General features: G+C 40.4%; 1 long non-coding RNA gene across 1 annotated transcript; it reads left to right on the top strand.

Annotated features, from left to right (window-relative positions):
* The first annotated feature begins 527 nt into the window (after positions 1–527).
* LOC144827666 (uncharacterized) lies at positions 528–8,584 on the top strand. Its single transcript, XR_013610292.1, has 3 exons — positions 528–624; positions 7,556–7,631; positions 8,537–8,584. It is a non-coding gene; the product is annotated as an uncharacterized LOC144827666 (long non-coding RNA).
* Positions 8,585–26,547: the final 17,963 nt, after the last annotated feature.

Consider the following 26,547-nt stretch of genomic DNA (forward strand, 5'->3'; position numbering starts at 1 on the left):
TTGATTTTGACCTCATCATTGAACTTGTAATTGAAACATCAGTGGATGTTGATCCATTGGATGATTTAAATCCTGAGGATGAAGAAGAGCGTGATGAGGATGCAGATTTGTCCGAATTATATGATATAGGATGGGAAGATGACCTGCTTGAGCCTTTGGAATTATAAACATTTATTTTTAAAATTTATAATGAATAAAAAGTAAAAAGGTAAACCGTTTAATTTAAAAATAAAGACACCTTCAAAAACAGGTTATGTGTAGTGTCTTCAATAAAATATTAAAATATGCTCATAAAATTAGATCAGATTCACATATAAAATAGCATAGGTAACATAAATATAAATCTCATTTCTTTTCTGCTACTTCTGTATTGTAAATTTGCAAGGACTAAAAAATCTTCTATTTAAAATGTCAAGTAGTGTGTTATGTTTTTGATCACTATTACTGATTTACTGTTTGATAATATTTTTTTATTAACATTTTTATTATATTTTTCCTCAGATTCAACTATGCCTACAAAAATAAGAGAGATGAAGGCTGCAAAACGTCAAAGACAGCAGGAGAAAAAAAAAATGCAGCAGTCCTCTAACAAAAAGATTTCTCAAGCGATGAAGAAAGCACCGGGTAAGAGCTCTAAATATTTCATAAAAAATATTTCAAATAAAAAAAATATTAGTACAGAAAATGTTTCAATCCATAACAACACAAGTAAATCAAATGGAAAGAAAAGGACAAATGAAAATGTTACTGCTAGAGCAAGAGATAAATCTGTGCATGATAGTAGAAGGAAACAACAGTTTACGGAGATTCGTAAACGAATGTTCCGTAACAGGATAATTGGCAATTTGTTAAAAAATATTAAGAAAGGTCAACAGAAATTAGTTTTTTATAGGAGAAAAAAAAAAGTTGAGAAAGTTATTGATCAGGCTTTTGAAATTAAACGTAAGTTATTTATTTTGATAATCAATAGAATTAGGAAGCTAAACAAGGCAATTTTTGATTTCAAAAGAAATAGTAGATGGAAGAGAATAGTTAATCGTAGTAATTTTTGTGAAGTTTTTTCTGGAGAATGGATACATAGTTCAAGCTGTGAGGCATTTTTTAATGAAGAGAGTTATTTCCAGGATAATGATTTGGTGCATGCAGTTGACATCAGTGGTCGTGCTTATGAAGTGAAAGATGGTTGTCCAGTTGAAAAAGAAAAACTTGTGACAACAGAGGCAGAAGAGTTGTTAGGTAATGAGGTTTTAGGAAGACGTGCTAAGGGTCCTGTGTACACCTGGAAGTGTAGTAGTATTTGCAGTGTGCGACAGGATTCTATCAATTTGCTTTGTGATTTTGTACGGTCATTTAACAAGAAAAGTTTGAAGCAGAAAATGAGGTTGTTGCAAGAATTAGATCCTTGCAGAGTGAGAGAAGTGACAGGTTTGCATGGTCATTCACTGGCTTGTCTTTCCAGGAGAGTATGCCAGAGTGTTTTTCATCATTTCAGGATGCTAGCAGTGCATCATAACAAAGTGAGGAAGTTAGTTAGACTGTTGTATTATGCTAAGAGTCCAGCAATTATGCTGAAACAATTATGTGCTGCTCTTCTGCATGGTTCTGAAATAGATGTGAGGAATATATGTGAAGAAATTGAGTTTTGTTACTTTGGAAGTAAAGAGGAGAATGTTGAAATTGAGCAAGAAATAGAGGGTCATTTGGAAGATACTGTACATGTTTCCAGTACAGATAATTTCCAGAGGGAAATTGCGACGTTTGACATGAAATCAAGTGAGAGGCCTAATTTCACTTGTGTGTGTTGTCGACGCACTTATTATAAGAATCAGACTAAGTTAGTGGATTTATATGCAAAAAGTGAAAGGGAAAATAATAGTGAATGGAAGGATTTTGCAACATACTTGATGGTAGAAAATTGTTTTGATTTGGGATTGGATCAACGTGTGTGTACTTATTGTTGTAACAAATTAAAACAAAACCAGATGCCTGCTAGAGCAGTTCATAATAATCTGGAATTGGTTGAGATTCCTTCTGAATTGAAGGACTTAAATACTTATGAATCTATTTTGATTCAAAGTATCCATCCCTTTCAGGCTATTGTAAGAATGGAGCCAAAGACAGGGAAATTGCCTCCATCAGATTTACAGAGAGGATTAAAGGGAAGAGTTGTTTATTTGCCTCTAGATTTGAAGAAAAACATTAACACAATTGGAGTAGAAAAAGTGGAAGAGGAACCTCTGGTTATCTTAGTTAATGGGGTTCCGACAAAGAATAAGAAAATATGGCAAGATTTAGTAGATGTTAGGAAAGTTAAAAAGGCAACATTGTATTTGAAAAAAAATAATAAATACTATAAGAATGTATATGTTGAAGAAGAGGAAGTAAGTGAGGAAGAGGATAGCGATTTGTGTGCTGGTCAAATTGAGAAAGTAGAACTCTCTACTAGTGAGGAAATATATGAACATTATAGTGTTCATCCTTTGCATTCAAAGGAAGTCATGGGGAATGCTATTGAGTTGTTTCAAATGAAACAAGCCAAAGGGAGTCCCATTAGTGTTTGGGAGCAAAGTTTGGAAGCTCGGTGTTTCCCACAGCTTTTTCCAACAGGTCAGGGAGGAAGATATGATGAGCGACCTCATCAAATTCCTGCTTCTGAATACCGGACTTTGCGATTGTATGCAGGAGATGCTAGGTTTCGACAATGCATTCCATATTTGTTTCATCTCCTGTTTGAAAGCGATCTGTCTGGACTGTCATATGCAGTGAACCACATCTTGAAAAGTGGTATACACATGCAAAACATCTCGGCAAGTGATTTTATGGATAAAGTGAATGTCCAAGATAGTATTTTGGATTCTCACCTGATTAATCTCATGGCGTGTCAGCGTGGTACTAATGAGTACTGGTACCGTCGTCATGGTGATTTAAAATGTATGCTGAGGAACTTAGGTACTCCCACATGGTTCCTCACTCTGAGCTGTGCCGAGTATGGCTGGGAAGACTTACTTGAATTTCTACGAGAGGCAAATGCTAACGTAGAAAACATCGAATTCAAGACACCCGGAGAACTGTGCTCTTTGGATCCAGTCAATGTATGTAGGTACTTCAATCATAGATTTGAAGCTATGATGTCTTTCATCATGAATAAGAAGAATCCACCTCTTGGAGAGGTGTTGGATTTCTTCTGGAGAAAGGAGTACCAAGCAAGAGGTGCTCCTCATATACATATGTTGCTGTGGATCAAGGATGCACCTAAATTTGGAACGGATACAGATGACTCAGTGATGAGTTTCATCCAACAGTATTCTACGTGTGCTGTTCCAAACGCAAAGGAGAAGAAAAGCCTAAGAGAAAAAGTTCTGCGTTTCCAAAGCCATCGATGTGGAAAGTACTGCCGTCGTAAATTCCGAAACAAGGACAAGTTCTACACTAAATGTCGTTTCGGCTATCCACGACCGGTGATTTCTAAAGGAAGAGTAAACAGTTTGATGTCTTCGCTGCGACACAATGTCATGAAGAAATCACCTAAAAACACTTACAATTTGAAGAGGAACGAAGAGTCCAAGTACATCAACGACTACAACCCGGTGATTTTGTCCATGTGGAATGCTAACATGGATATACAGTTTGTGGCTGATAACTGTATGGCTGTGGCTCGGTATGTGACGTCTTACATCACCAAAAAAGAGAAGACAGAATTGAAGGATATGTGGGAGGACATTTCCCATGAAAAGAGCCTCAGCAAGAAGTTGTACAGTTTCAGTCTGAAGATGTTGTCGCATCGAGAAATCGGAGCGTACGAATGTTCTGACCGGTTGTCTTCAGCAAGTCTCTATGCCAAGTCCAGGAGTATCGTTTGGGCGAGTCTTGGTCTTGCTGCAACGCGTAATCGAGTTCTCAAACCTGTGCGGGAAATTGAGTATTTGGCGGAAAAGGAGCCAAACAGTACCGACATTTTGAAGACCAACATGTTGGATACATATTATCCAAATCGAAGCAGTCACCTCGAGAATGTTTGTCTGTATGAGGTTCTGCAAAATTACATGTTCAAGAGGAACATCAAAGAAGATACTGAGAAAGGAGTGTATGCTGTAATAGGAAGTGAGGGATGTCTGGTGAAGCAAAGAAAATGCCACTTGATAAACCATCGAAAATTGAGTGGCGAATCTCCTGAAAAAAAGGAGTTTTTCTATTTAGCACTTTTGCAACTTTTCAAGCCTTGGCGTGCAGAAGAGGAACTGCTTGGAGATTTCCTCTGTTATGAAGACTCTTTCAATGCCGCCAAGGAGACCATAGAATGTCCTGCTTTTCCCAAATATGTAGAAATGTTGAATGCGGAAATTGAGCAGGAAGCAACAATTGCAGCCGAGATTGCCAGAGACAGTTCTCAGGACAGTCAGAGTTCTGCTTCATTGAGTCAGGATCCACTAGGAGGACCTCTTATTGAAAATGAAGCTGCCACTGCTATGAATGAGGTGGAAAGAGCCATGGCACATGCTCAAGAGGATGTGGTTAACTTAGAAGAGTTGGAAAGGCAACTCAACGTTGAGCAGAGGAAAATATATGACGAAGTTACCATGCAAATTGATCATGGATTAAGTCATGATAAGAAAGAGTGCTCATGTACGTCGTTGAAGCCTGTCCGACTGTACGTGAGTGGAGAAGCGGGAACTGGAAAAAGTTTCCTCATTAAAGCAATTTCATGCTATTTGCAGGAAAGGACAGAGTCATCGCTGTCTTGTGTTGTCACTGCTCCAACTGGACTGGCAGCACATAATATTAAAGGGATTACTTTACATCGTTTACTGATGCTGCCAGTGGAGCATGACAACAAATTAGAATATCACAAGCTATCTGGAGATGCTTGTTTTGAAGTTTCAAGAATCTTGAGGAAAATGAAACTTCTTATCATTGACGAAGTAAGCATGGTTTCCAATGTCATGCTTGCCTTTGTGCATTTGAGGATGCAAGAAGTTCTCAAAACAGAGTATGATGTGTTATTTGGTGGCAAACACATCATTGTTTTCGGAGATCTTCTGCAGCTGACACCAGTGAAAGGGCAACCTGTGTTCAAAATGCTCACGCATGAAGATACCAGGAAGTGCCTAGGCAGCATTGGCAACGTCAATATATGGTTAAACTTCAATTATGCTGAACTGCATGAAAATATGCGTCAGGCAAAGGATGAAGTTTACAAGACTATTCTACAAGATGTTAGAATTGGAAAAGTGACCGAGCATGGAAAAGAAGCTTTACATGCACGATTACTGTCAAATTTATATCCAGAACAAGATGTTGTGCCTGAGAATATTTTTCAGAAAATTACTGATAAGAAATCTGGAATATGTTTGATGCCAACTCTTGCAGAATGTGCCAAATTTAACAACAAAATGTTGCATTTAGAAAAGCAAGAGATTGTGAAAGTGGAAGCTATTGATAGAGTACAGCATATGGGATCAACAATTATTTTGTCTGAGAATCTGAAATCAAAATTGGATTCATTAGAGAAGACTATATCTAAAACTGCAGGTTTTGAAAAGACTCTGAATGTGTGCTTGAACTGCCGTATAATTTTAAGAAGGAATTTACATGTTGAAAGAGGTCTGGTAAATGGATCAATGGGTAATGTTGTTGATTTTGTGAAATACAGAAATAGAGATGGAATTGAATTTTTAAAAATTAAATTTGATGGCATTGAGGAAGTACAGCTAATTGCTCGTTGTTCTGCTAGATTTTTGCTTGTAAAAGACTTATATGTTCGCCGTAAGCAGTTCCCTGTTTGCTTGGCATATGCGGTGACAATTCATAAATCGCAAGGTTTAAGTGTAGACACTGCATTGGTGAATATTGGCAGTTCTGTGTTCAAGGAGGGTATGGCATATGTGGCATTGTCACGAGTTAGAACTTTATCGGGATTGTACTTGATTGAGTGTGATGTCAGAAACATTTGTGCAGATCTAGATTGTGTTAAGGAATACAATAGGTTAAGAAGAGAGTATGTGCCACATTTGCCTCAGTTTCCTTTGTTTGAGAAACGTCTGGTAGGCCGGAAACGAAGAAATGAGAACAATACTGGGGAGGTTGTAGCAAAAAGACAAAAAGTGAATGAACCTAAAATTACAAGCAGAAACAAAGAGGATTCTGTTGAAGATGTTGTTGGTTTTCAGTTTGAAAACAGTTCTGGTGTCAACTGCTATGCTAATGTAGTAATGAATGTTTTGTTTTCTCTAAAAAATGTAAAAGAAGAGATTGTGGTCAATTCTGATCAAAGATTTTGCAGTTTGTTGAATTCTGTGTTAGAGAAATGTAGCACAGATAGAACAAAAATAGAAAGTGTGTCTGAAATTCGAAACCTGTTAGACAGATGTTCAGGGCAAACACAATTCTCTCAAAATATTCAGCAAGATTGTCAGGAGTTTTTAATGTATATGCTTGATGTATTACATGCTGAAGGTGTAGATGTAGATCAGCTGTTTGGGCTTTCTTATCAATGGCAGCATGACTGCGAGAACTGTATGGTATCAAGTACTACTAGTGTAGACTCAGAAAGATTTATATATTTAACTTTGCCAGACAGTAAATCAGTCTCCTTTAATAAGCTAGTAAAAGCTGCTAATCACAGCATGGAGTGTAGCCAATGTAAATCTGAAATGATGTCCACATTATTTATACGAAAATATGGCCAGTACGTCATTTTAATGTTCCAACGATGTAGGCCTGATGGAACAAAATTGACAACTTTAATAAAAAAAATTGTAGCTTCGCAGTTGTCAATATCAGGAAGGACTTTTGTAACTACAGCAATTATATATCATGACGGCCCTTCAATATCATCAGGACATTACACAGCTTATTTAAAGTCTAGAAATGGCTGGTCATTCTGCAATGATTCTGTTTTAATTTTCAAAAAAAAATTGCCGTATGACCTTAAAAACTCTTACCTGGTGTTTTTAAAACCAAAATTTTAGGAAAATAATCTCGGGATATGATCTGTGGAATTTCAAGAAGTTCTAATGGCTCCTACACAATTTGGCCTTGAGGATAAGTGTAGTTCAGAGACATAACTTCTAATCAAAGGATTGGACATTATGGAGATGTATGTGCACTTTAAATGAGTTCAGAAAAATTGTTTCTTTTCATAAGCTAATTGAAGCAGCCAATCAAAACATGGAGTAGAGGGAATGTAAGTCTGCAATGCTGTCTACTGTTTTACATTGCTTTGTGATTAAAAGTGATGTAGAGAATTAAATAATTGTAGTACTCATAGAGGTAGTGTAAGTCTGCTTCATATTAAGCAGTATCAGTGTCATAGGAAATGTAGAACATGACTGACCAAGAAGGGGAAGATATTATTATTCCAGGATTGTGAAAATGATCTTCAACATTTTAATTCTGAAAGTTGCGGAAATGCCAAATGATGGGATTGGCTTACAAGAAATCCAAGAGTTATAAATATCTCTGACTAGATTTGGCCTTGTGGAAAATAGTGGTAGAGAGCAAGAAGTCATTTATTGCATGTAACGTGTTTTTAAAAACGATGGAGGTTTTCTTTCAGAAAGTGGCGGGCTGAAAGTAATAACAGCACAAAAGAGTGTAAGCTGTTTATAGGACATCCTTGGACGTCATGGAAAGTAAGTTAACTTTAAGGAGTTCTGAATTTTATTTTCTGATGTTGTATGGGTTTTTTAAACACAATCATTTTGATTGTGTTTTTTTTTCCCCGCTGTTACATGATGAATACCTTCAAGTCACTGTTTTTAGTGAATTTTGATACATTCTGAGAACAGCAAAAATAAACCATTTAACATGTATAATTAATTCTGTACTGTTTGCATTTATGATGTATATGTAGAACTGTGTAGGAGGCATGGAGAAGGTGAGTTTTCTGTAAGTGTTAAATTTATTGTATGCAGTGCTGCACTTCTACGTAATCTTTCATATGCTGGACTACATCTGCACAATGAGATACCTAAGCAAAGGAAACACAAGTGATGTGATTGTGAAATGAGCAAAATAAATTGCACATATTTCAATTACATCACTTGAGTTTCCTATCATTACGAATCACATTGTGCAGATCAAGTTTAGGTCTGTCCAGGGAAACATAGGAGGTTTCTACTTTGTTGAAGAGTGCAGTGGACATGACTCACTTCATTAGTAGACTTTCACAGATATTATCTCCTCTGTACACTTCAACAAGTGTAAATCTCATCTTGAACTCTGAGTAGGCCTCACCTCAAACAAATCTCTGGATAGGAGACATGTTATTGGCATACTGAAGCGACACTTTTCTGAAACAAGAGCAATGCAAAAGATGCACCATGTTTTAAGATAGTCCTCACTTCATCTGCATCAAGATACTGTTAGTTTAAAATGTATATCTTTAGCATTGTGTAGAGGACCTGGAGAAGCAGAAGCTTCTGTCAGTGTCAAAGTTGTTGAAAAACTATTTGTCCTTCAATATTTTCCCTTGTCTTTTGTAATTTTTAAATACATATTTTAATTTTTTTTTAAATGTTGGTTCTCTCTTTCACAGATTGAAAGTATAGAAATAAAATGTGATTAATTTAACAGCAATTACAAGGTAAATAGTTGTACTCTTTTCGTTACATTTCTATCACATTCACCTACTATTAGATCCACTGCTTCACTTCTTTAATCCTCAGTTTCCTGCCTTTGCTACTTTCCTCATTCCTTTCTCTATTACCTATTTACTCAACTCCTTCCACTCTTTTTCTCAGTCCCTCTGTTCTCATAGTTCCTCAGTCTTGTTCACTCACTCCATCTCTATTACTCTTAGTGTCTGTGAATTACTTTCCCAACTTTTTTTTTTTGGGGACCGCTTCCTGGGAAGTTGCCCGGTTCGCAAACCAGCAGCGTTATGGCAGTCCACCATTTTGTGTTTCGTTCGAATCAAGATACAAGATGGAGGGCAAATAATGTTCAGAATAGGTAGAAGGGGGCACGGTAGATGTATCTTGACCCCCTTGGTTTTCTGAGGGTGGCTCAGGAGGACCATAGTTCTTCACTCTTGTTCACTCTCTCTGTTTCTATTAATGTCACTGTTTATGACTGATCAAAAAAATGTTTTTTAAAAAAGAACAGTAACTATAAGGGAAGGAAATAGACAGTTATGTTAAAAGAAAGACAGCTAAAGGGAGTAAACTAACGATACTGTTACCTACAATCCACTGCTGTTGATGTTACTGACCATGTCATGAATGATGTAATATGTGAAATCATCAACAGTGGATTGTAGGTAACAGTATCCTTATTTTACTCCCTAGAGCTGTCTTTCTTTTAACATAACTGTGTATTTCCTTCCCTTATAGTTACTGTTCTTTTTTAAAAAATATTTTTTTGGTTAGCTTCCGGTACGCGTACCGGGTAGCGCTCCGGGAGCGAACTAAGAGAAATACAGGTTGGCAGAGTTCCAAATTTTCTACTAATTTTTTTATAATGGGGAGTTAGTTCTGAAAAGAACTTTTTTTTTAATGTTTTTGTTGTTTTATATTTTTTTTAGTATTTTTTGAACATTTTTTTACTTTTTTTGTATTTTCTGAACGTTTTTAAAAAAAATTTGGTTTTTTTGGGGGGGGGGGAAACAAAAACGATCCATTATAAAGGGCTCAACAGGAGCAAAAAAAAAAAATGAATTTATTTTTTGGTGCGTTTTGTGCAAACATTAATATGATTTTGAATTGCTCGCAAAATCAAAGTGATGCTACTTTCTCTGTAGCAGATGAAAGCGCCACATTCCACGCACACTTGTTTTACGTGACCAAACAACATTTGGATGTTTGCAATCACCTCCCTCGCCTCTGGTCCCGACACCTCTGGAACCACCGATCTTCTTGCCATTTGGAGGGGATGTTGTTGTTGGTCACGTAGCTGGGCAGCACTATAGTTATTTGGGTGCCACCTACTCATATGCCGATGCATAGTATGATTCCCATAACTATATTTTTTATCGGTGCCCCTTGACAATCTGTCACCGCATATGCGGCAAAACACGTAACGAGCATTCACTTTCTTTTGCCCCTTAGGAATTCTGTAGAATTGCCAGATATAATTCTCCTGTCGATTGTACCTCCTGGGCTCCTCTGGCAAAAACTCATGCTCTTCCTCCTCTTCCTGTTCTTCCTCTTCTTGCAGAATTACTTCTGCAGGTGGTCCTCTCTTTCTTGGATTTGGTGGAGGTGGTGGGCTAGCACCAGCTGAAGCTACTAATGAAGCCATCACAAAGTCTCAATAAAGGGTCTTTCTCTCACCAAGATGAAAGTCAGAGTGATGAAAGAAGGAGGGGTTTTCATCATTTGGGAAAAACAAAAGTTCTAAACCAATGACAAGTGTCCATTTTAGATCACATGACCTTGTATTACATCATTAGGAAACCAAAAGTGAAATGAACCAATGAAAAGTGTTATTATCGAGTCACATGACCTGCTATGTTTACATTACGCGGTCGGCGCCGCGCCGCGGATCGCTTCCGGTTCGCGTACCGGTGCGCTTCCGGGTACGCAAACGTAGCACGTAATATGACGTATTACGCGAGAACGCGAAACGTCATGCTGACGCGAAGCGTCACCATGTTGTTTTGTAACGCGAGAGGTGCGCAAAAGGAACGTTTACCAGTTCGCGTACCGGGTCGCGCCTCCGGATTGAGCTAACGGGAAGCTAACCGGTACGCGTACTGGGAGCGAAACAAAAAAAATACAAAAAAAATTGTATAAAAAACATGTAAAAAATATTTTTCTTTTTAAAGAATAATACATTGTAAAGGTTTTGATATTAGCTATTAAAAAACCAATGAAATTCACTGAAAAAACCATAGGTTATAGACCATATATAGTTAGGAATTAGCATTTACAAAACCTTGAAAATTCACTGAAAAAACCATAGGTTATAGACCATATATAGTTAGGAATTAGCATTTAAAAAACCTTATTTTACTCACACAAAACCATTGAAATTCCATATATAGTTAGTTGCACTAACTATGTATCGCGCACCCGCAATCCACTGCTGATGATGTCACATATTACATCATTCATGACATGGTCAGTGACATCACTGATGACATCACTGATGACATCTCAAATGACATCACTGATGACATCACTGATGACATCATCCAGTGACTGTGTGTTTCTGTAAAGTTTAAATATGTTTTAGATATTGAAGAATGAGTAGATGTATAACTGTCTGGACGAAGGATTTAGTAGGTGCATGACTGAATGTATGAGTGAGTGATTAAATGTGTCTCACTGAGTGCATGGGTTAGTGACTAAACTGTCTTAATTTGTGCATCATTATGTCTGTTGTTCTGTAAACTACTGCATGTGTTGATCAGTAGCTATATGATTAACTATATGGGTTATTGATTGATTGTCCAAGTATTTGTATGGGAGACTGAGTGTGTGTGTGGCTGGCTGGGAGGTGTGTGACTCTGTGCAGATCAATGTGTACTTGTATCAATGATTGTATAAGAAAGTAAGTATGTGTTACTATATGTTTGAAAATGTAAGGTGCTCTATGTTTAACTGTATAGACAAGAAAATGGAAGTGTGATTGATTCTTTACAGGACTGACTAGGTGTGTGAGTAACTCCATGGATGAGTGGCAGAGTGTGAGTGTCTGTATAGGTGTATGAGTGCATATGATAGTGTTGTAAAGATGAGTGATTGTATGTATGAATGATTGTATGGATGAATGAGTGAATGTGTGTGTAGACGTAGGAATCAGTGAGTGCGTATGTAGTAACTAGTATTGGTGTGTCAATGGTTTCAAAAATTATACTCTGTATTTAACACTGGTTGTAACAGAGGTTATATTAAAATGTGAGGAGATGCATTGTATTGTCACATGAATGATATCATCAGTGATGTGGTCATTGATGTCAAATGAGATGTCATCAGTGATGTCATTTGAGATGTCATCAGTGATGTCATCAGTGATGTCACTGACCATGTCATGAATGATGTAATATGTGACATCATCAGCAGTGGATTGCGGGTGCGCGATACATAGTTAGTGCAACTAACTATATATGGAATTTCAATGGTTTTGTGTGAGTAAAATAAGGTTTTTTAAATGCTAATTCCTAACTATATATGGTCTATAACCTATGGTTTTTTCAGTGAATATATATATATATATATATATATATATATATATATATATATATATATATATATATTCACTGAAAAAACCATAGGTTTCACACGAGTTATAGTTAGGAGTTAGCATTTAAAAAACCTATTAAATTCACTGAAAAAACCATAGGTTTCACACCAGTTATAGTTAGGTGGAAATTTTACTCGCATAAAACCATTGAAATTCCCACGTTATAGTTAGTTGGACTCACTATAACTTGCGCGTGCAATGCACTGCTGATGACGTCACATATTACATCACTCATGACATGGTCAGTGACATCACTCATGACATCACTGATGACATCTCAAATGACATAACTGATGACATCATCCAGTGAATGTGTATCTTTCTGAAAAATAAATATTTTTTATATATGTATATCTAAAGGTTGATGGAAGAATAAATGGGTAAATAAATGTCTAAATGGATGTTTTTTTGTGTAAAATTGATTGGTTAACTGACTTATTAAATGTATCTTAGTGAATACATATATTAGCGAGTAATGTTTAAATATTTAAATATCTGTATCTGTGTCTCACTTTGTGTATAAGTGGCTGCATGGGTTGGTGAGTAGCTACATGAATGTGTATATGGGTTATTAGTTGTTTTTTTGAGTATCAGTATCAGTGTCTGTATGGTTCGGTGGGGGATATTACTTAGAGCACAGATGCATGAATGAGTGACTCACTATTTGTATGTATTTTGAAAACAGCATGTGTGCAAGACTGTATGGGTGGATGATAGTGTGTATGGGTGGGTTAGTGAGTATGTGTTTTTATAATTGATTGTTCAAGAGAGTAAATATGTTTCCGTTTCTGTAGAAGTATGTGTAGTGGTGTGTATATAGCAGTATAATCAAGTAAATGTTTTTTTGATAGTTTATTTGCATGTGTGAATTTGTGTGTGAGTAACTATATGGATGAGTATTAGTGTGTAACAGGATGTATAGGTGTATGAGTACATATGATGAGTAAGTACATGCATGAGTGACTATATAGAACTGTTGGTGAATGAGTGGATGTGTATGTAGATGTTGGAATTACCTAATAAGTTGTTGTAATTGGTATTGGTTTCTCCTTTTTTAAGAAAATGTTAGTTTCTATTTTTGAATGTGTGTGTCAAAGGTTATTTTATGCTGATAGGAGGTCTGCCACTTTGTCACAAGGATGTTGTCATCAGTGATGTCATTTGAGATGTCATCAGTGATGTCATGAGTGATGTCACTCACCATGTCATGAGTGATGTAATATGTGACATCATCAGCAGTGCATTGCACGCGCAAGTTATAGTGAGTCCAACTAACTATAACGTGGGAATTTCAATGGTTTTATGCGAGTAAAATTTCCACCTAACTATAACTGGTGTGAAACCTATGGTTTTTTTCAGTGAATATATATATATATATATATATATATATATATATATATATATATATATATATATATACTTAATTGAATATATATTTACCATTTCGTTGTGAAGGAATGCATGGTAAAGGCATTGGGCGATAAGGACCTACGTGATAAAGGCAATGCATGGTAAAAGCACTGCGTGGTGGTAAAGGATGCTTGGTAAAGGCATTGTGTGGTAGATGCTGCGTTGTAAAGACTGTTTCCCGTGTTTATTTACTTTTGTGTAGTTTAATTTTTTTTGGGGGGGTGCCCACCCATTGAGTTTGTATTCTTTACCTTTTATTTGTGTCCTTTGGTGATATCAAAAATTGTTGTACCTGGCCATTTTGTTGGTAAGTTTTGGTTGACCTCAAGTAATTCTCAGAATATGTATAATTGCGCGGCGAAAGAAAAAGAACTCCTCCAAGGCGAGTATATCTTTAAAAGCAGCAATGGGTTAAAACTCGAAAAAATAAAAGTAAGCTCAGTAAGCTAGGCTCTGCCTTGTGTTCCTTTGTATTTACTAAACCAGGCGAAGAGTCTTTGCCTGACTTAGTAAAAGGCCAAATAAGATTTTGCGTGGGGCTGTCCTACAAACTTGACGCAACGCAATACAAAATCAAAGTTAATCTGGGTCCCAGAGTATAGGGCAAACATATGAGGTTATTTTGACACTTTTAATGTTCTGCACCAAAGATGAAATGCAATGGTACACAGTGAATATGAGATGGTAGCAAATGCAAAATGCTGAAACAAGTCATGGAGCTTTTTAAAATATGAATGTATGGAGTTTAAAAAAAGTAAAAGGGAGTCTTGAAAAGTGCAGGAAGCTCTTCCATCATGTTGTGCGCAAAGCAACGAGTCTGTGCCCCACAGTGAGTTAGAGGGCCTGACAATGGTCATCTCATTTGTAACTAATATTTAGAATTTCGTCTTTTTGATCACACCTAATTCTATACGGTTAGCTTTGTTCTCCTGCATGGGCATTAGCAGCTAAATATAAACCAGCTGGATCAGCCTCTGAATAAGAGAGTTGTGGCACTCTAGCATTGTTTTATACAAAGCCCTGGAGCCTTCAATCACCACCAAACTGTCATGAAACACAAAAAAAAATACAAAACTCCATGTACTTTTTCTGCAACATTAACTTTCCTCACGGTTGCATCATTGAAGAATTTCACTTAGCAGGAAGTGCATAGATATTCCGCGGCTCAGAGATTCTCCTGCACGAGATGAATAGATGGCCGAATGCTTTAAGTTTAGGGTGCATATTGTGCTGCAGCTGTTTTAATTTTGAAGAAGAAAGGGTGAGATGGGTAGGCATAGTATATTCAGACATGAATTTATTTATTTGCCTGAGCAGTGTGGAGATAATTGAATTTTGGAATTCAAATGTAATTTACATGACATTTGCAGCGTCCATGCTATAGTAGTCTGTGTCCTCGCTCTCTTATTATCTAGCACACCAGACAAACAGATTGCCTGCATACATTTACTCCCTTGTTGTTGAGTATAGTTACATGGAAGTGCTAATAAAGAAGCAGGGCATCCCTCTCTGATGTAGAATGCAGACATCTGGGTCTGTTGTTGCTAAGGGCATTTAAAGTCCAGCCAATTGTTTAAAAATGTCAATCTTCTGTGATATTAAATGGGTTTGTTGTAGATGAGCTGCTGTTGTTTCCAATTAGTATTAAGCGGTAAATCCATGTCGTTTTTACAATAAAGTGAGCCAGGACCTCAGAATGGCATATCTTTTATCTTTATAAGCCGTAGTCTTGCCATAAAAAACGAAGACAAACACAGAGGTTGCTGTACATGACTGATTTGTGCAGTTTTCATTGATGCAACTGTCGAACCTACTAACCCTGACCCTGCAGGCAATATACAAGCATTGATGTAGTATAAATAAGCAATTGTGACAATTTTGCTGCCACGTACTTTTTCAAATTTTTTCTTCATATAGAAAATATGTTTCTCTTGAGATGGCAGCCTCCTCAAAGAGAGCATTCAAGACAGCAGCATGTCAAGTCTCAGTCATCGTTGCCTGGACAGAGTACTTTGTAGCTAATAGATTTCATTAAATGCTCCTGGCAACTCATAATGTTGGGCAGTATGCGTGTTTTCTTGAATCGCACCTCATTTCATCTCGAATCTAGTGATCCCTTGGATTCCTTGCTTCTAGATCAAATGCCTCTGCTGAGGGCCAGAGATAGATGCAGAAATAAGCATCGTCCTCTCTTGACTGCTTGGGTGAACATATGCAAAAGAAACAATTGATGGACGGAATGCTGGACAATTCAAACATTCACCCCCAGTCACAAGGATCTGGGTTAAATCCATCATTCTTTTGCACACCACATCACCCCAGTTTGAACCCAGCCATATGCAAATTAGTCTTGATCCTGTTCCTAGTGGTCCCGTGCTTACTTTGCCACTGGATTCAAGCTAGTCTGGCTCATGAAGGGTGTTACCTGAAACCGGTCCCAGGATGCTTGTTTCCGGTTCAGGGAAGACCTAGCTTGGCAGTTTGGGCTGGACTGTTTCTCATAAGATATAGGGTCAAGACTGATTTGCATACAGCTGGGTCTGAACTGAGGTGGCGAACTGACCTAAAGAATGATGATGGATTCAACCCAGATCTGTGACTGGGGCTGAGAGTCTGATAAGTTTCAGCGCTCTGTCCATAATCTCATTGTGTTTGCTTTGTTCGCCCTAAGTTGGCAGGGTATGCCCAGATGTGGGTCCCTTGCTTACTTTGCCACTGGATTCAAGCTAGCCTGGCTGATGAAGGATGTTACACAGAAACCGGTCCCAGGATGCTTGTTTCCAGTTCAGGGAACACCTGGCTTGGCATCTCGGGCAGGACTGTTCCCATGGGGCACAGGGTCAAGGCTGTTTTGCATATAGCTGGGTCTGAACTGAGGTGGCGAAGTGACCTAAAGAATGATGATGGATTCAACCCAGATCTGTGACTCGGGGTGAGTGTCTGAAGAGATTCAGCACTCTGTCCATCATCTCCTTGTGTTTGCTTTGTTCGCCCTAAGTTGGCAGGGTATGCCCAGACGTGGGTCCCTGGCTCACTTTGCCACTGGATTCAAGCTAGCCTGGCTGATGAAGGGTGTTATCCAGAAACCGGTCCCAGGATGCTTGTTTCCAGTTCAGGGAAGACCTGGCTTTGCAGTTCGGGCTGGACTGGTCCCATGAGGCACAGGGTGAAGACTGATTTGCAGATAGCTGGGTCTGAACTGAGGTGGTGAAGTGAGCTAAAGAATGATGATGGATTCAACCCAGATATGTGATTGTGGTTGAGTGTCTAAAAAAGTTTCAGTGCTCCTTCCTTCATCTCCTTGTGTTTGCTTTGTTCGCCCGAACATGGCAGGGTATGCCCAGACATGGGTGCCTTGCTCACTTTGCCACTGGATTCAAGCTAGCCTGGCTGATGAAGGGTGTTACCCAGAAACCGGTCCCAGGACGTTTGTGTCTGGTTCAGGGAAGACCTGGCTTGGCAGTTCGTGTTGGACTGTTCCCATGAGGCACAGGGTCAAGACTGATTTGCGTATAGCTGGGTCTGAACTGAGGTGGCAAGGTGAGCTAAAGAATGATGATGGATGTGAGGTTCTGTAAATTACGAATCCGTTCGTGCTCATCCTCCATTTTGTAGTCGCCACCATTTTTGTTGCCCTCACTCAGGCAGCGCGGCGAACGCGATGTTTTTGTCGTTTCTGCATTTACGTGTCAGGTGGCTTCTTTGCCTGTGTTTACTAACGAGTGTCAGGGTCTGGCCGAGTACACTAATTCCTGTCTGAGCGGATTAATCCCCGTCCGGACTATTTGTTGGTTCACACCATTCTTTCCTCCAACTTATCCTATCTGCTGTCTTTCGCAACATGTCTCATGCATTCTCTTGTTTCACAACTGTCCTTCCACAATATGCAGCTGTGTTTTCTCTACTTGTAAATCGAATTGTGTGGATTCACTTGTAATTTACTCAAGGGGTCGAGTGACAAACATAACCGGGAAACTTGAGTTGCTTTAGACTTAAAGCATTGTTTATAACGTTTGCCCATGTCTCATGCTCTTGTGTGATTGTATTTTGCATTGTATTGTACCGTATATAAACCTGTGCGCCACGGAGTTAAGTGGCAGTCTCTTTTGAACCTCGTTTTACCAACGACTTCTAAGACCACTGTACTAGCTGCAGCTAATAAATGCTATCTTCTACGCCAGACGAAGAGTCCGTGTCTCTGTTTCTGACAAGGCAGGTGAATCCAGGGGATTTCAGGCGTACCCTGCGCCGCCGAGCCTTAAGGCTGCGGTTCTCCAACTGGCGCCTAACGTGGGGCGACTTCAACGGTAGCAGTTGAGCCCGAGGGTCGTGAGGAGCCCTGCAAGGAAATTCCAGAGGAAGCGCACCACATGATCGACCCCTGTATGTTGGAAGTGGACCAAAGGTCTTTGACAGCGCGGCTACTCCTCTCCGACGGCTGCTGACGACTGCTGCCCTGACTGTCGCCCTGCCTTGGACCCTTCTGATGATGTTTGGTAAAGCGAGACGATAGTCGGACCTTCGCTGGTGTAGGACGATCCTTAGTTAAGTATTTGGTGGGTCGCTCCCACAAAACTTTGTTTTGCTTTGTTTTTTGGGTTTTTATTCAGGTATTGCAACACCCAAAGCCAAGGGGTAAGTACGTTTGTACTGTTTCATTGATTTGCACACCTTGTTGTTTGTGAGCAGTCTAGATAAGTAACGATGCCTGGACTGAGTAAGTTCAAAAGAATTTGTTGCTTAGGTTGTATGAGGGATTCCCAGTTGGAGGATTCATGTCCGATCCCTCCAGTTAGAACTCCCGCTTATGAGCTCTTTTCGAACCATGGTATTGGTCCCATTACCTTTAACGAGACGTGGGTCCGAGACACGAAAAATAGTGGCGTTTTGAGATGGCCCCAAAATGGTAGTTTTGATCCCGCCACACTAGATAATTTGGAAACGATTCTGTTCAGGAGAAAAGCCCGGCCGGCAATGTTTGACTCTTTTCGCCTTTGGCGTAAGGAAGCCAAACAGAAGGAAATTAAATAAGCAAAAAAGGATAAGAAAGCGCAAAACATTTCAATTATAGAGGCTGCTCAGCAATTTAAAAATAATGAAGTAGACGGTGCGAATGAGATACTAGAGAGACAACATCGCATGGCAATAGATAGATGCTATCCGATGCTGCCTACTTCCTCGTCAGATGAAAGTAAGGAATTGGAAGAAGATTCCCATATGTCTTGTTTATTGAATTCACCTTCGCCCTATGCCCGAAATCCTAATGCACCTCTGTTACCCCCTCCTATTGCTCAACCAATGGTTGCTCAATTGCCGATTGTACAGCAACCGGCTCAGCCTATTAATGCTTCCTTGCTTGCCTCTGCTCCGTCTTTACAGCCTGTAATTCAGCCCCCACCTCCTCTTCAATCCCCCGCTCTTGTTCCTCAGTCGGCTACATTCCAGTCCCCGTTGCCTTCTATGTCTGTAAGGCCTCCTGTTCTCTCGAGGGATTCCCCTACCTCACATAGGAGACTAGCAGACGCTGTTTCGAATTTCTTTTCTCCTCTTCTTGGGTCTTTGAACCTGTCTCTAGCTTTCTCTAGACGACAATCTCGTTGTCAACTTCCTCTCACGGATGAGAAAGTAGTTTTGGGTTCCCTAGCTCGTAAATGGATTGAGAATGGACTAGAATATAGTACAGGGGACATTATGAGTTCCTTTCATCAATGGGCGGAGCCCACACAAAGATATGTTTTTAATGTCATGTGTCAGACTCTTATCAAAGGTTGGGAAGATATGGAGTTGGATACAGTTCCTTCAGAGTTACTGAAATTACAAGCTGATTTTGATAAAGGTTTTATTGTAGGACCACGAGTTGAAGAGCCGGTGAATAAACTTGTTGCGTTCCGAACCATGTTTTTGTCCTTGTCCTTTTCCGAGACTGATCCTGCCGAAAACAAAGGCATTAAGAATTATCCGATGCATGAAGTTCCTCCAGTATGGAGGGAAGCAGTGATTGGTCCACCTCCTGTCCCTGCTCATTTCCAGCGTATATGGGTTCACGAACCCTGGAAAAGGTCTGAAGTATTGGCGCTTAAACAAACTCTTCCGGACCCTCGTAAAAATCCGGCTGGATATTACAAGGAATTGTCTCAAACAGTTGAGGCCTGTATTATGAATTTGGCCGATATGGATATGTTATTTGGAAATGTTGTTCCGCAAGCATTATGGGAACGGATTCGTAGGGAGAATCTTGTTGGTGAATTAGGTGGTGATTGGGCTGCTATTAGAGCCGCTGACGCAAATCAAGTGGGTGGTGCGAAGCCTGAGGATCTGATTACGGCCCTACCAGGCAGAATAATCGAATTGATGAAAACTATGATGCCCGCGGTGTGAGTTAATTGGGATAAGCTGGCTGCATGCAAGCAAAAGAAAGACGAAAGCGTCTCGGATTTCTTCACTCGTTTTGAAGAGACGTTTATTGATCATAGTGGTCAGGATTTGAGTGTAGAGGGTGGTCAGCGGTTGTTTGTGGATAAGTTTGTATACAACTTGCTTCCCGAATTGTCAAATAAACTAAAAAGTTCTGAAAGTGCATGGGCTATCTCTTCCCCTGCTAAAATACTGGCTACTGCACAGTATTATGAGAATAGAGATGAGGAGGAGAAGGAGAAACAAGAGAAGAAAAATAAAGATTTAAAAACAAAGGTTCTTTTACAGCAAGCCTATCCTCTGCGTTCTGCACAGCCTCAGTTTTCTCAACCTCCACAGTTTCAGAAAGTGCTCCAGAAACCTGAGTATTTCGCACCACGTCTTTCGCTGGGTCCTAATCAATGTGCGTATTGTAGGGAAGAGGGACATTTCAAGAATAATTGTCCGGTTTTATTACAGCGTAATAATGGGATGTCTGCTCCACTGGGTCGTGGTACTTTCCAGACAGGATCTAGAGGTAAAGGACGAGGTGTGTCCTCTCAGGAGCAGCGCTCTTTTCCTCCATCTACTCCGAATTACTTTGATCGACAGAGAGTTCAGTCTACGCAGTATTATAATGACGATTATTGTGAAGAAAGGACTGACGATTTTCAGATCGAATAGGACAGCCATGGATGAAGTGAGGGAGTTGTGTCGATTCCAGTGGATCAAAATATGTCACTATCAATACTATGGGTGTTTCAGAACCGTTTCTTTTGGATACTGGTGCGATGAGAAGTTCTATTATGCATACTAAACTCCCTGGGGCACCTTTGTCTGGCTTAATAAATACTTCTGTAGGATTTTCTGGCACCCCAGTTCGTAATCCGGTTTCTTGTCCCTTGACCGTTTCGATTGATCCCTATGATTTGAATGCTCCACTTATTCTGACAACTGGTTGCGTCGAGAACTTGCTGGGTCTGGATTTATTGAAAAGACTACATGCAACATTGTATTGCTCCCCTTCTGGTGTGCATCTTACGTTGGGGAAGAAATTGACGTCTTCCATGTATTTGTCTCGAGACCAGTACCCACCTGAGTTGCTTTCTCTTCCTGAAAGTCTTTGGGCTACAGGCCCGAATGACGTGGGTTGTCTTGCGATCCCACCGTATGTTGTCATAGTTAAAGAGAATGTGAGAATGCGACGCATTCCCCAATACCGTATCTCAACTGATGGAGAGAGAGCACTTTTGGCTATTGTCGATGATTTTATTCAGAAGGGTGTGGTTGAAGAAACCAAAGGCAATGTTTGTAACAGCCCTGTTCTTCCGATCCTTAAGAGAACGCATCCTTCACAGCCTCCTGTTTATCGATTTGTTATTGACCTTAGAGAGGTAAATAAGATTGTTGTGCCACAGTTTCCTGTTGTTCTGGACATTACAGCTTTGTTGACGATGATTCTTGCTTCGGCAACTTGGTTTTCAGTCATAGACCTTAAGAACGCCTTCTTCAGCATTCCTATTGCTGAAGAAAGTAGGGACATCTTTGGTTTTTCTTTAGGTGGCTGAAGTTTTAAAAGAGCACCTCAAGGCTATTGCGAAAGTCCATCTATCTATAGCAAGGCTCTTAAGTCACAACTTGATGCTTTCTCTTTGCCTCCAGGTGCTACGCTTATTCAGTATGTGGATGATTTGCTGGTGGCTGCTGATACGGAAGATGTGTGTAAGAATGTGACTGTTGCGTTGTTGCATCATTTGGCTGCTCTACATCATAAGGTGTCTCCCTCTAAGCTGCAATATGCCCGCCAAGAGGTTACCTATTTAGGTCATCTCTTGTCGAAGGAGGGAAGGCGATTGACCCCAGAACGCATTCATGCTATTTCACAGATGTCTGTACCCAGCACGCAGAGAGAAGTGCGTGCCTTTTTAGGTACCACTTCCTACTGTAGACAATGGATTCCTAATTTTTCACTTTTGGCTAAACCACTGTTGGTACTAATGTTGAAAGATACGCCACATCCGCTCCCTTGGACGGATGAATGTCAGAAAAGCTTTGTTGACCTACGTACTGCTCTGTGTTCTGCTTCAGTGTTGGGTACCCCAGATTATAGCAAGTCCTTTACTCTGTCCGTTCATGAGAGAGAGGGTTGCGCATTGTCAGTTTTGACACAGCAATTTGAAGATAAGCAGAGGCCATGTGCCTATTTCTCCGCTACACTAGACCCAGTAGCTAAAGCTTTGCCCAGTTGTCTTAGAGCTAGGGCAGCTGCGGCGATTTCTATTAGACAGTCTGCCGGATTAGTGTTGGATAACACACTTATTGTTATGGTTCCACATGCAGTGGATACCCTGTTGAATAGGACAAGAACACAGCACCTTACGAGTGCTCGTTTGTCTGGATATGAGCTGACATTTCTAGCGAGTCATGTACATATCAAAAGATGTAATATGTTAAATCCAGCTACACTGTTGCCACTCCCAGAGGAGAAAGATGCTCAGGAAAAACATGATTGTTTTCTTCGAACGGAAGAAGAAACGAAGGGTAGGATTGATTTAAAAGACACTCCGCTCAAGGACCCAGATGGGATCCTATGAGTGGACGGTTCTTGTTTCAAGCTTCCAAACGGGGAGACTACTTCTGATTATGCTGTTACCACCTTATGCACAATTGTTGAGACGGCACGTATTGGACATAATTCAGCTAAAGCAGCTGAATTGATAGCCTTGACTAGAGCGTGTGTGTTGTCAAAGGGAAAGAGAGTGAATGTGTACACAGATAGTCAGTAGGCTTTTGGCGTTGCACATAGTTTTGGTAAGTTATGGAGGGAGAGAGGATTCTTTACCTCTCACGGGACAAAGATACAGCATGGTCAGTTAGTGACTGATATTCTTGAGTCACTTACCTTACCTGCACAAATAGCGATCATAAAGTGCAGCGCACATAAGAAAGTCACAGATGATGTGGGTCGTGGAAATGCATTTGCAGACGAGGTAGCAAGAACTACAGCTAGAGGCACCGCTAGTCGAATGTATGTGGCAGGTCCTGCAAACTGGGTTAGGGAAATTGGAATGTGTGAAGACACGATTGAGAGTGTGAAAACGATTCAGGGAGAGGCTACTGAGAAGGAATTGAGAACGTGGAAAGAAAGTACAGGAATGTTAGACTCGACGGGTTGTTGGACGGAATTGTCGGAACATCAGCGATGGATATTACCGGACGCTTATGTGTTGCCGGTTGTAACTATGGCTCATGGTCCAGCTCACATTAGTGCGAAAGGCATTTGTTAACTTTTGGCTCCTGTGTGGCAGAATGAACGAATTCCGAAATGTGCAGAGAATGTGGTTAAGCATTGTATTGTTTGTCTAATGCATAACCCAGGAAAGGGTACCCCAACTCCGGCAGGTCATTTTGCTCCCCGTCATATCCTTTTGAGGTGTTGCAGATTGATTACATTCAAATGGATCAATGCAACAACCGTAAGTATGTTCTGGTGGTGGTATGTGCCTTTTCCCGTTGGATAGAGGCCTACCCCTTGAAAGATAACACTGCTCTGCCAACTTCTAAAGTGTTGCTTAAAGAGTTCTTCCCCAGGTTTGGTTTGCCGCAAATTGTCTGGAGTGACAATGGAAGTGAATTTGTGGGTCAAATTATGCAGAAAGTGTGTTCTGGTCTTGGTATTAGACAGAAGTTCCATGCGGCAAACCATCCACAGTCAGCGGGTTTGGTTGAGTGTTATAATGGTACACGCAAGCTTAAACTAGCTAAGATTCAAGCCAGTACGGTTCTTGCTTGGCTAGACACCTTGCCCCTAGCTCTTTTGTCAACCAGAACTACTGTGCACTCTCGTATGGGACTTAGCCCATATGAAGTGGTATTCGGACACCCAGCTAATATTTGGGGTGTCCCTCGTCCCAAGAAATACTCTGACATACCATATCCTCTGTTAATTGATTATTTGCATGACTTGACTACTAAATTGAGTATTATTCGTCAACAGGCACAAAGTGCTTTGCCAGAGGCCTCCACAGACCCAGGTCACACCATTGTGCCCGGTGACTGGGTCTGCGTCAAAAATTTTCAACGGACTAAGAATCTGGAGCCTCGTTGGTCCACGCCTACGCAAGTTTTGCTCACCACCCGCACAGCTGTGAAGGTGGTCGGCAAGCGAAACTTGGTGCATGGCGTGCACTGTAAGAAGGTGCCATTGCCATTACCCTTCGACCAGTGGATTCGCAGTGGTGTAAGGGAATCGGACACTGCAGCGGTTCCTTGTTTTGTGCCTTTCAGTGATGCTCAAATTTATGGAACTCAGTCTGAGAAAGATGATGACGATATTCTTCAAGCCGCTGTGCCTGCGCATCTTCGAATAGACACTACGAATCCAAAAACTCTGTTTAAGGACCAGACAGTGCCGAGCAAAACCCGCTACAACCTGAGGCCGAAAGCTGGCCAAAGGAACTGAACACTTTGAACTCTTTTTTTCATTGATCAGAGACATTCTTTTTTGTATGATATTTAGTATTAGATGTGCCATCTGTCTCCGTCGCAGGGTCACGGTAGGAGACTCGGACTGTAACCTGGTTTTTGCTATTTTAGTACGTGGCTAGTGCCTCAGGATATACAGAAGTACATAGCTGAGTGATTGAGGAAGATTGCCGTGAGCGACATTTTTTTGGGATAAAGATGGATGGTACCACAACCATAGGTAGGGAAAATAGGAAGCAGGAAATGAGATTGAAATATTGTAAATTATTGCGTAGTCGATTTGGCGTAACTTTGTGTATTTTCATGTTTTTGTGTATTTTATTAGCCTGCATAGGTTGGGATGCACATGTTCTACACCCAAGAAATGTGGCTAACTCTACAACTTCTTTGCCCTCTCGTCTTTCTGTCTTTTTGCATAAAATGCATGCTCTACCCCCTCATGAACAGATAAGGAGAGCTGAGTATATGAATAATACGTTTATACAATTGTTACACCAACACCAGTTGGCTATTAATATGACTGACTGTTAGGTGTGCGGTCTTATGCCACACAATACACAAAAGGGGATGCCATATTTGGTTCTTCCCTTCTCATATGAAGGTTCAGCTTGGGCTTACCTGACTATGTTTTCGGCCGCATACCACAACAGACTTCGAAGCCCTGTAAAGACTTCTGGGAATGGATTGGATTTCAGCCTCAGCTCTTTGATAAAAGGTATAGTGGCAATGGCTAAGATTGTAGAGAAGAGCAAGATTCCGTTAGATGAGAAGAAAGCTTATGAAGGATGGAATGTTACCCACTATGTTTTTAGACTTGGTGACAAAACTAGAAAGGGTGAGTCTTCTCCTGTATGGACTGTACCCCATCAAGGTAATTTTTGTCTCCAAGTCAACAGTAAGAAAACTGACATCAAGCAGAGTTGTTTGTACAACTACATTTTCTCGTTCCCTGATTTCCCTCCGTTGGTTCCGTCTCAAGGAACCTATTTTGTTTGTAAGGATAGAGCTTACACATGGCTCCCTTCCAACTTTTTGGGAACTTGTTATATAGCTTTCCTTCTTCCCCCTACATATACGGCTCCGTCAGACCACCACAGAGTTAGATATAGCCGAGGTATATTTGATGCCAAGGACACGGCAGAACAAGAGGGCGGAGACTAAGCATGGGCGTAAAATCCGCTCCGCTCGCGGATTTTTCGGATTTTCGGCAAATTCGCAATCCGCGAACGCTCGCGAATTTGTCGAAAATCCGTGAATCCGCTCGCGGCGGATTTTTTGCTTGGTTGCGGCGCGCGGCGTGGTGCACGGCGTTCACTTTCCGTCATTTTAGCGTTTGCCGAGTTGTTTTTCTTTGCGAGTGACGCGCCATTTTAGATCTTGCTGCGTGTTCCCGCGGGAGTTTGTCGCCCGCGAATACGTACTCGCGGCTTGCCACCTTGCACAGCACACCTCGCGAGAGTTCGCAATTGCGAACACGTAGTTGCGGCGGAAAGGAACAATCTCGCACTTGCGAAATAGAGATTTTGCAATTTCGCACAAGAAAATCACCAGCAAACAGGATAAACCTTCAGAAAATTATGATTTTTATCAGAATCACTCCTCAGGTTGACATTTGCATGGCCTTTTTTTTTGCAAGGAGTCCATTTTGGGGGGGGAGGAAGGAAGTGCCCCACAGTCTCCAACTTCCTGTTCCTGTCCAGCAGGCTCCTCCCAGTGCTTTGTCCATCTCCTGGTCACTTTCATTTGGATCTGGAGCTGGAAGGATTACTTTTTGTGGGTGCTGCTGGATATTTGGATTTGAGGCCTTTTTGACTGTCTTTGGATCACTTTTGGATTAGAAATCAACTTTCACAAGTAAGTTTGTTTGGGGCATTACAGTTGCTGCAAGTACAATTTTGGAACTTTTTCAGAAAATTAAATAAATTATATTGTGGGTAGCCACAGTATCCAGTAGGACCAGGGTTGGTTATGGGTGCATGATACAACTGTTTTGTTGAATTTAAACACCATTGAGGCCATGGATGGGCTGGGATTGTGCAGATTTTATTGTTTTTTGTCGTTTTTTTGGGCCTG

This window comes from Lissotriton helveticus, chromosome 4_1 (genome assembly GCF_964261635.1).
Source record: "Lissotriton helveticus chromosome 4_1, aLisHel1.1, whole genome shotgun sequence".
Classification (NCBI taxonomy): Eukaryota; Metazoa; Chordata; class Amphibia; order Caudata; family Salamandridae; genus Lissotriton; species Lissotriton helveticus.